Genomic DNA, 11,218 nt, shown 5'->3' on the forward strand with positions numbered 1-11,218 from the left:
GTTTGTTGTGATGCCTTTCGGTCTTACGAATGCACCGGCGGAATTCATGGATCTTATGAACCGAGTGTGCCAACCTATGTTGGACAAGTCGGTAATAGTGTTCAATGACGACATACTAGTCTACTCAAAAAGTATAAACGAACATGAACGTCATTTGCGTGAAGTATTGAAGACGCTACGAAAGGAGAAGTTGTATGCAAAGTTCTCCAAATGTGAATTTTGGCTAAGGAAAGTTCAATTCCTTGGTCATACTGTGAACGAAAACGGTATCCAAGTAGATTCGGGGAAGATCGAGACGGTGAAGAGTTGGGGACGACCGACTACACCTACAGAAATCCGAAGTTTTCTCGGATTGGCCGGTTATTATCGTTGGTTTATCCAAGACTTTTCTAAGATCGCTTCTCCATTGACGAAATTGACAAGAAAGAATGCAAGATTTAATTGGGAGAACGAGCAAGAGATTGCTTTTCAATTGTTAAAAGAGAAGTTGTGTCAAGCTCCGGTGTTAGTGTTGCCGGAAGGGGTAGAAGATATGGTGGTTTATTGTGATGCTTCCTTAAATGGTCTCGGGTGTGTTCTAATGCAAAGAGGTAAAGTCATCGCTTATGCCTCTCGACAATTAAAGGAACATGAAACGAGGTATCCGACTCATGATCTTGAGTTGGTGGCGGTTGTGCATGCGTTGAAAGTTTGGCGCCATTACTTGTATGGTGTCAAGTGTACAATTTATTCGGATCATAAGAGTTTGAAACATCTCTTTAATCAACGAGATTAGAATTATCGCCAACGTAGGTGGATGGATGTGGTGAAAGACTATGATTGTGAGATACTTTATCATCCGGGTAAGGCGAACGTTGTTGCTGATGCGTTGAGTCGAAAGAGTCAACATCCGGCGATACGTGTAGGATCGTTACGTTTGATTATTACTAATGATTTTCTTGTGAAGCTTGGTGAGATTCAAATAGAGGCTTACGTTCACAACAAGCATACAGAGCGAATCGTGGGCCAATCGGAGTTTATTACTATGGGTTCGCGTGGGTTGTTGTCTTTTCAAGGAAGGGTGTGGGTGCTTAAGATGGGTGATTACCGACGGGTGCTACTTGATGAAGCACATAAGTCAAAATATTCCATTCACCCGGGCGCGACGAAAATGTATCTTGACTTGAAGAAAGATTATTGGTGGCCGGGCATGAAGCGTGATGTTGTGAAGTATGTTGAGCAATGCGTCACGTGTTTGCAAGTAAAAGCCGAACACCAAAAGCCGTATGGTAAATTGCAACCGTTAGAAATTCCAAAATGGAAATGGGAGCACATTACCATGGATTTCATAACAAAGTTACCTAAGACGGCGAGAACCCAATTTGATACGATTTGGGTGATAGTTGACCGGTTGACGAAAAGTGCTTTGTTTCTTCCCATTAAAGAAGCAATATCATCGGAGGCCTTGGCTAAGTTGTTTATCAAGGAAGTGGTCTCTCGACACGGGGTTCCTATATCTATTGTTTCGGATAGAGATACTCGTTTTACATCTCGGTTTTGGAAAAAGTTTCACGAAGATATGGGTACGCGATTGAAATTGAGCACGGCGTATCATCCTCAAACGGACGGTCAAACCGAACGTACGAATCAAACTTTGGAAGACATGTTACGGGCGTGCATTATTGATTTCGGTGGTAGTTGGGATGAGCATTTGCCTTTGGTGGAATTCTCGTACAATAATAGTTATCATACTAGTATCGGGATGCCACCTTATGAGATGCTTTACGGGCGAAGGTGTCGAACTCCAATTTGTTGGGGTGAAGTGGGTAAAAGGGAAATCGGGAGTACCGATTTGGTTTTGGAGACGAATAACAAGATTGATATTATTCGGGAACATTTGAAGAAGGCTCAAGATAGAAAAAAGTCGTATGCCGATAAACGTAGACGAACGATCGAATTTCAAGAAGGTGATATGGTGATGCTTAAGGTTTCGCCTTGGAAGGGTATTATTCGATTTCGAAAACGGGGAAAATTAGCTCCTCGGTTTATTGGGCCATTCAAAGTTTTAGCTCGTGTTGGCGAAATTGCTTATCGTTTGGAATTACCCGAAGAACTTGCGGGGATCCATAATACATTTCATGTTTCCCATCTCCGTAAGTGTCTTGCGGATGATTCTTCGCGGGTGTCGTTAGACGAGATTGAGCTAAATAATAAGTTAGAGTATGTTGAGGAGCTGGTTGCTATACTTGATGAAAAGGTTAAGAAATTGAGAAATAAGGAGGTGAGGACTTTTAAAGTCCAATGGCGTCGAAGTATAGGCTCCGAGTTTACTTGGGAGCCCGAAGAGTTTGTCTTGGTTTATCTTCCTGCTTGTCATGCAGCGTGGATTGCGAGGTCGCAATCCGGTTCAAGTGGGGGAGAGTTGTAAGATCCTGTTTTCTTTTGGTTTGTACGTCATCCAAACATCTGGGACGCCGTCCCATTATGAAGGCCTGGACACCGTCCAGAAATCTGGACGCCGTCCAGATGATCTGTCGAGCCAGAATTGGGCTTTTAAATATTTTAGATGGGTAAATTGGTAATTTCACTTGGTGGACGAATTAAAAGCCCTAGATCAGTTTGGTTGAGCCTCATTACTCCATTTCTAACCACCAAACTTCATCCACTTAAATCCTAGTGAGAGAGTGTGATTCAAGTGTGAGAAAGCTCAAATCGGAGAAGAAGAAGCGTGTTTCGGGTTTTAGCTCGAGCATTAAAGTTGTTCATCTCCTCGTTAGCTTCGTTTTGATTGTGGTGGTAAGCCCTAAACTTGATTTCCTTAGTTTAATGTGTTTAAGGGTTAGGGTTTGGGTTAGTGTTGCACATAAAACCCATTTGTGAGTAATTTGGGGTTTTTGGGTAAGTTTGGGTCATGAAGACCCAAATGGTGACTAACCTAGGGTTTTGAAAGGGTAAATGGTGTAAATGGGTCTTAAAGACCTAAGTAAATACTAATACACTTATAGTTAATGTTAGTGGGTGTGATTTGGGTTGTGGGTGACCCAAATGGGTGTGTGTAGTGACCCGAACTTTTCCGAACCTTTCTAAGATTATATGTTTAATGAAAACTATATTTACATGATTAAATGTTTCCAACATGTTAAGCAATCAAATTTGTTAAGACTTGGTTAATTGAAACGAAAATTTTGTAAACGTCTGATTACCCAGTTTGACCAATGATTCACGAACGCTATAAGTTGTATATGACATGATGATACATAAATGAATAAATATATATGTTTAACATGATATAATGATCATCAAGTATCTCATTAAAAATAGTAACAATAAGTTATATACTTAAAAAGGAGACTATTGACGTATGAAACTCGAAACGATACATATAATGATTATCGTTATAACCACGTCTTACTAAATATATATGAAGCATATTAATACATTGTTATATTATATATAACATGATAATATGATAATTAAATATATCATTAAGTGTATTAACAATGAACTACATAAGTAAAAACAAGACTACTAACTTAAGGATTTCGAAACGAGACATATATGTAACGATTATCGTTGTAACGACATTTAAATGTATATATCATATTAAGATATATTAATATATCAAAATATTATGATAATATAATAATTTAAAATCTCATCTGATATTATAAACTTTGGGTTAACAACATTTAACAAGATCGTTAACCTAAAGGTCTCAAAACAACACTTACATGTAACGACTAACGATGACTTAACGACTCGGTTAAAATGTATATACATGTAGTGTTTTAATATGTATTCATACACTTTTGAAAGACTTCCAGACACTTATCAAAATACTTCTACTTAAAAAAATGCTTACAATTACATCCTCGTTCAGTTTCATCAACAATTCTACTCGTATGCACCCGTATTCGTACTCGTACAATACACAGCTTTTAGATGTATGTACTATTGATATATACACTCCAATAATCAGCTCTTAGCAGCCCATGTGAGTCACCTAACACATGTGGGAACCATCATTTGGCAACTAGCATGAAATATCTCATAAAATTACAAAAATATGAGTAATCATTCATGACTTATTTACATGAAAACAAAATTACATATCCTTTATATCTAATCCATACACCAACGACCAAAAACACCTACAAACACTTTCATTCTTCAATTTTCTTCATCTAATTGATCTCTCTCAAGTTCTATCTTCAAGTTCTAAGTGTTCTTCATAAATTCCAAAAGTTCTAGTTTCATAAAATCAAGAATACTTCCAAGATTGCAAGTTTACTTCCAAGTTTTCTAAATCCATTCCAAGTAATCATCCAAGATCAAGAAACCTTTGTTACTTATAGTAGGTTATATTTATAATACAAGGTAATAATCATATTCAAACTTTAATTCAATTTCTATAACTATAACAATCTTATTTCGAGTGGAAATCTTACTTGAAATTGTTTTCGTGTCATGATTCTGTTTCAAGAACTTTCAAGCCATCCAAGGATCCTTTGAAGCTAGATCCATTTTTCTCATTTCCAGTAGGTTTATCCAAGGAACTTGAGGTAGTAATAATGTTCATAACATCATTCGATTCATACATAAAAAGCTGTCTTATTCAACGTTATAAACTTGTAATCACTAGAACATAGTTTAGTTAATTCAAAACTTGTTCGCAAATAAAGTTAATCCTTCTAACTAGACTTTTAAAATCAACTTAATGATTGTAACGACTAACGATGACTTAACGACTCGGTTAAAATGTATATACATGTAGTGTTTTAATATGTATTCATACACTTTTGAAAGACTTCAAGACACTTATCAAAATACTTCTACTTAACAAAAATGCTTACAATTACATCCTCGTTCAGTTTCATCAACAATTCTACTCGTATGCACCCGTATTCGTACTCGTACAATACACAGCTTTTAGATGTATGTACTATTGGTATATACACTCCAATAATCAGCTCTTAGCATCCCATGTGAGTCACCTAACACATGTGGGAACCATCATTTGGCAACTAGCATGAAATATCTCATAAAATTACAAAAATATGAGTAATCATTCATGACTTATTTACATGAAAACAAAATTACATATCCTTTATATCTAATCCATACACCAACGACCAAAAACACCTACAAACACTTTCATTCTTCAATTTTCTTCATCTAATTGATCTCTCTCAAGTTCTATCTTCAAGTTCTAAGTGTTCTTCATAAATTCCAAAAGTTCTAGTTTCATAAAATCAAGAATACTTCCAAGATTGCAAGTTTACTTCCAAGTTTTCTAAATCCATTCCAAGTAATCATCCAAGATCAAGAAACCTTTGTTACTTATAGTAGGTTATATTTATAATACAAGGTAATAATCATATTCAAACTTTAATTCAATTTCTATAACTATAACAATCTTATTTCGAGTGGAAATCTTACTTGAAATTGTTTTCGTGTCATGATTCTGTTTCAAGAACTTTCAAGCCATCCAAGGATCCTTTGAAGCTAGATCCATTTTTCTCATTTCCAGTAGGTTTATCCAAGGAACTTGAGGTAGTAATAATGTTCATAACATCATTCGATTCATACATAAAAAGCTGTCTTATTCAACGTTATAAACTTGTAATCACTAGAACATAGTTTAGTTAATTCTAAACTTGTTCGCAAATAAAGTTAATCCTTCTAACTAGACTTTTAAAATCAACTAAACACATGTTCTATATCTATATGATATGCTAACTTAATGATTTAAAACCCGAAAACACGATAAACACCATAAAACTGGATATACGCCGTCGTAGTAAAACCGGGGGCTGTTTTGGTTGGGATAATTAAAAGCTAAGAAGAACTTTGATTTAAAAGCTATACTTCTGGAAAAATGATTTTTCTTTTGAACATGAAACTATATCCAAAAATCATGGTTAAACTCAAAGTGAAAGTATGTTTTTCAAATGGTCATCAAGATGTCGTTCTTTCGACGAAAATGACTACCTCTTTCAAAAACGACTTGTAACTTGTATTTCTGACTATAAACCTATACCTTTTTTGTTTAGTTTCATATAGTCAAGTTCAATACGAAACCGTGGTCGCTTAAATCACTCAAAACGGATTAGAAACGAAGAAATGGCGAGCAAAACAAAATTGGTAAAAACTACTCATTTTAGCTACGTGAAAATTGGTAACAAATCTATTCCAACCATAACTTAATCAACTTGTATTGTATATCATGTAATCTTGAGATACCATAGACATGTATACAATGTTTCGACCTATCATGTCGACACATCTATATATATTTCGGAACAACCATTGACACTCTATATATGAATGTTGGAGTTAGCTATACAGGGTTGAGGTTGATTCCAAAATATATATAGTTTGAGTTGTGATCAATACTGAGATATGTATACATTGGGTCGTGGATTGATTCAAGATAATATATATCGATTTATTTCTGTACATCTAACTGTGGATAACTAGTTGTAGGTTACTAACGAGGACAGCTGACTTAATAAACTTAAAACATCAAAATGTATTAAAAGTGTTGTAAATATATTTTGAACATACTTTGATATATATGTACATATTTTTTATAGGTTCGTGAATCAACCAGTGGCCAAGTCTTACTTCCCGACGAAGTAAAAATCTGTGAAAGTGAGTTATAGTCCCACTTTTAAAATCTAATATTTTTGGGATGAGAATACATGCAGGTTTTATAAATGATTTACAAAATAGACACAAGTACGTGAAACTACATTCTATGGTTGAATTATCGAAATCGAATATGCCCCTTTTTATTAAGTCTGGTAATCTAAGAATTAGGGAACAGACACCCTAATTGACGCGAATCCTAAAGATAGATCTATTGGGCCTAAGAAACCCCATCCAAAGTAACGGATGCTTTAGTACTTCGAAATTTATATCATATCCGAAGGGTGTCCCGGAATGATGGGGATATTCTTATATATGCATCTTGTTAATGTCGGTTACCAGGTGTTCACCATATGAATGATTTTTATCTCTATGTATGGGATGTATAATGAAATATGAAATCTTGTGGTCTATTGTTACGATTTGATATATATAGGTTAAACCTATAACTCACCAACATTTTTGTTGACGTTTAAAGCATGTTTATTCTCAGGTGAATATTAAGAGCTTCAGCTGTTGCATACTAAAATAAGGACAAGATTTGGAGTCCATGTTTGTATGATATTATGTAAAAACTGCATTCAAGAAACATATGTCTATGTAATATATTTCTATTGTAAACCATTATGTAATGGTCGTGTGTAAACAGTATATTTTAGATTACCATTATTTGATAATTTACGTAATGCGTTTGAAACCTTTATTGATAAAATAAAGGTTATGGTTGTTTTAAAAATGAATGCAGTCTTTGAAAAACGTCTCATATAGAGGTCAAAACCTCGCAACGAAATCAATTAATATGGAACGTTTATAATCAATATGAACGGGACATTTCAGTTGGTATCCGAGCGTTGGTCTTAGAGAACCAGAATTTTGCATTAGTGTGTCTTATCGAGTTTGTTAGGATGCATTAGTGAGTCTGGACTTCGACCGTGTTTACTTGAAAAAAAAAAGATTGCTTAACAAATTTTGTTGGAAACTATATATTTTTAACATGTGAATATTATGTGATATATTAATATCTTAACGTGTTTGATATTATGTGATAGATGTCTACCTCTAGAACTAGTCCCATTGACTCACCTAATAATAATGAAGAGTCAAATGTAAATTGGAATGATTCGTGGACTGATTCACAAGTTCCCGAAGAGGAACCGGAAGAAGAGTCGGAACCGGAAGAAGAATCGAAACCGGAAGAAGAATCGGAACTGGAAGAAGAACCAGTGGGGGGAAATAATAAAACGGTTAAGTAGAAGAAAATCCTCAACCAACCGACCAAAGTTAATTATGGTCAACGGTGTTTCCGCCAAGGAAGCAAAATATTGGGAGGATTACCAATTCTCCGATGAATCGGATCCCGACAAAGATTCGGATGATGTTATAGAAATTACCCCAACACAATTTAATAAGGCAAAAGAGAACAATAAGGGAAAGGGCATAAAAATAGAGAAATTTGATTCCAAACCCGATGAACTTTATATGTATCGTCAACACCCGTATTTCTTAAGTTGTAACAATAACCCGGGAACCTCTAAACCACCAGGTTTTTCTAAACCAATGTGGAAAACGACGGCACGTATTAGGGGAACATCATATATCCCTAGAAACTTGTCAAAACGAACCAAAACCGAAGAAGAAGAAACGAGCGAGTCGGAATAAGATAGTTGTATTCGTGTGGTATAATATATGTAATATAGTGTGCTTATGCTTTATGATATATGTAAAAATTGCTTGTATTAATAAGTATTTTTTTTATGAATCTAACTCTTGTCTATTTTACAGTATAAAAACACAAAATGGATAGACAACCCAATATTTTAAGAGACCTACCCGGAGACATGATTGATGAAATCTTGTCTAGAGTCGGTCAGAATTCCTCGGCACAACTATTTCAGGCGAGATCAGTTTGTAAGACATTCGAAGAACGTTCCAAGAATTCCTTGGTTTATAAAAGGCTTTCGTTCGAAAGATGGGGGATATCACATTGGGAAATCCATAAGTTACGATGTGTTTACTTTGACGCATATATTGCGGGCAACCCAAATGCTATTTTACGCAACGGGTTAAGAAATTATTTTGACTCAATATATCCGAATATAGGACTTTGTGATTTAGAAAAAGCGGCTAACATGCAACATAAAGAAGCATGTTATGCTTACGGCTTAGTAATGTTCGCTGCTCTCCAAAGTGAGAACAAGAACATCGGGCTACAACTATTAAACAAAACGTTCCCACAAGTGACGGAGTCGGTAATTGGGGTAAGAAATGAGGTTTTTAGATTGTTAAGGGACTGTTGGATATTACGTAACCCTCGTCCCTTTGATGACGTTACAACACGCTGTCTTATCAACGACCATAACGGTTATGTTCCACAAGACCAAGGATGGGAAGTAGTCCTAGTAAAACCAGAATGCATGACTTGTTTCTGGACGTATGAATTACGTGTCTTTATTGCCTTTGCTGAACGACTTGTGTACTAGCTAGAATTATCTTCACAACCATCTTGTATCAAATTTATTGTGTGCTATATTTCATGCTATATGTAAAATAAGCGGTATTGTAAGTTTGTAAAATATTGTGTAAAAGTTTGAATGCGAAATATTATTATAATCAGTTTTTCATATAGAATTGTAGTAGTTGAATTGTATATTAGCTACTAAGTATGAACTTAACGGGTAGGTACTACCCGAATTTAAACTTATAAAACGCTAATATAAAGAAAAAGCTTTTATAAATGAGTTCATATTATGCTACGAGATACTATTGACTACTCTTAATATTCTGTATGATTAACTTGTTTCATTTGACTATTTGAAGGAAATGGCACCAACTACTCAACAAACCTTGAATATGAGCGAAGAGGAATTTCGTGCCTTTCTTGCTTCAAACATAACCGCAGTACAGGCTGCGCTACATACCAACAATAACCTTGGATCTAGCAGTACAGGAAATCGTGTAGGATGCACCTACAAAGAACTCACTGCCTGCAAACCTTTGGAATTTGATGGAATCGAAGGACCAATCGGATTGAAACGGTGGATCGAGAAGGTCGAATCGGTGTTTGCCATAAGTAAGTGTACTGAAGAGGACAAAGTGAAGTATGCTACGCATACCTTCACAGGTTCTGCGTTAACATGGTGGAATACCTATCTAGAGCAAGTGGGACAAGATGATGTTTACGCACTATCGTGGTCAGCATTTAAACACTTGATGAACGAGAAGTACCGTCCCAGAACCGAGGTCAATAAGATCAAGACAGAACTTAGAGGGTTACGAACCCAAGGATTTGATATTACCACATACGAAAGACGATTCACAGAATTGTGCCTATTGTGTCCGGGAGCGTTCGAAGATGAGGAAGAGAAGATCGACGCATTTGTGAAAGGATTACCGGAAAGAATCCAAGAAGATATAAGTTCACACGAGCCCGCCTCCATACAACAGGAATGTAGAATGGCTCACAAACTAGTGAACCAGATTGAGGAAAGAATTAAAGAACAGTCGGCTGAAGAGGCCAATGTGAAGCAAGTCAAAAGAAAGTGGGAGGAAAACGGTGATAAGAATCACCAATACAACAACAACAACAATTACAACAATAATCGCAACAACTATCCCAACAATCGCAACATCAATCACAACTACAACAAACGGCCCAACAACAACAACAACAACAACAACAGCAACTACAACAATCATCCCAATAACAATAACAACCGCAACAACAACAACAATCAAAAGCAGCTATGCCAAAGGTGTTAAAAGTATCACTTGGGGTTCTGCACCAAATTTTGCAACAAGTGTAAAATAAATGGTCATAGCGCGGTGAAGTGTGAGGTCTACGGACCAGGGGTTAACAGAACGAAAGGAACAAATGGTGTCGGAACGAGTAATGGCGGAGCAAGTAGTGTCGGAGCAAGTTATGCCAATGTAGTTTGTTATAAATGTGGAAAACCGGTCCACATTATTAGAAATTGCCCGAACCAGGAGAACACGAATGGACAAGTCCGCGAAAGAGTTTTCAATATTAATGTGGCAGAAGCACAGGAAGACCCGGAGCTTGTTACGGGTACGTTTCTTATTGACAATAAATCTGCTTACGTGTTATTTGATTCGGGTGCGGATAGAAGCTATATGAGTAGAGATTTTTATGCTAAATTAAGTTGTCCATTGACGCCTTTGGATAGTAAATTTTTACTCGAATTAGCAAATGGTAAATTAATTTCAGCAGATAATATATGTCGGAATCGAGAAATTAAACTGGTTAGCGAAACATTTAAGATTGATTTGATACCAGTAGAGTTAGGGAGTTTTGATGTGATAATCGGTATAGACTGGTTGAAAGAAGTGAAAGCAGAGATTGTTTGTTACAAAAATGCAATTCGCATTATACGAGAAAAAGGAAAACCCTTAATGGTGTACGGAGAAAAGGGCAACACGAAGCTACATCTTATTAGTAATTTGAAGGCACAAAAACTAATAAGAAAAGGTTGCTATGCTGTTCTGGCACACGTCGAGAAAGTATAAACTGAAGAAAAGAGCATCAATGATGTTCCCGTCGCAAAAGAATTTCCTGATGTATTTCCGAAAG

The sequence above is a fragment of the Rutidosis leptorrhynchoides genome, chromosome 7, assembly GCF_046630445.1.
Source record: "Rutidosis leptorrhynchoides isolate AG116_Rl617_1_P2 chromosome 7, CSIRO_AGI_Rlap_v1, whole genome shotgun sequence".
In the NCBI taxonomy this organism is placed as follows: Eukaryota; Viridiplantae; Streptophyta; class Magnoliopsida; order Asterales; family Asteraceae; genus Rutidosis; species Rutidosis leptorrhynchoides.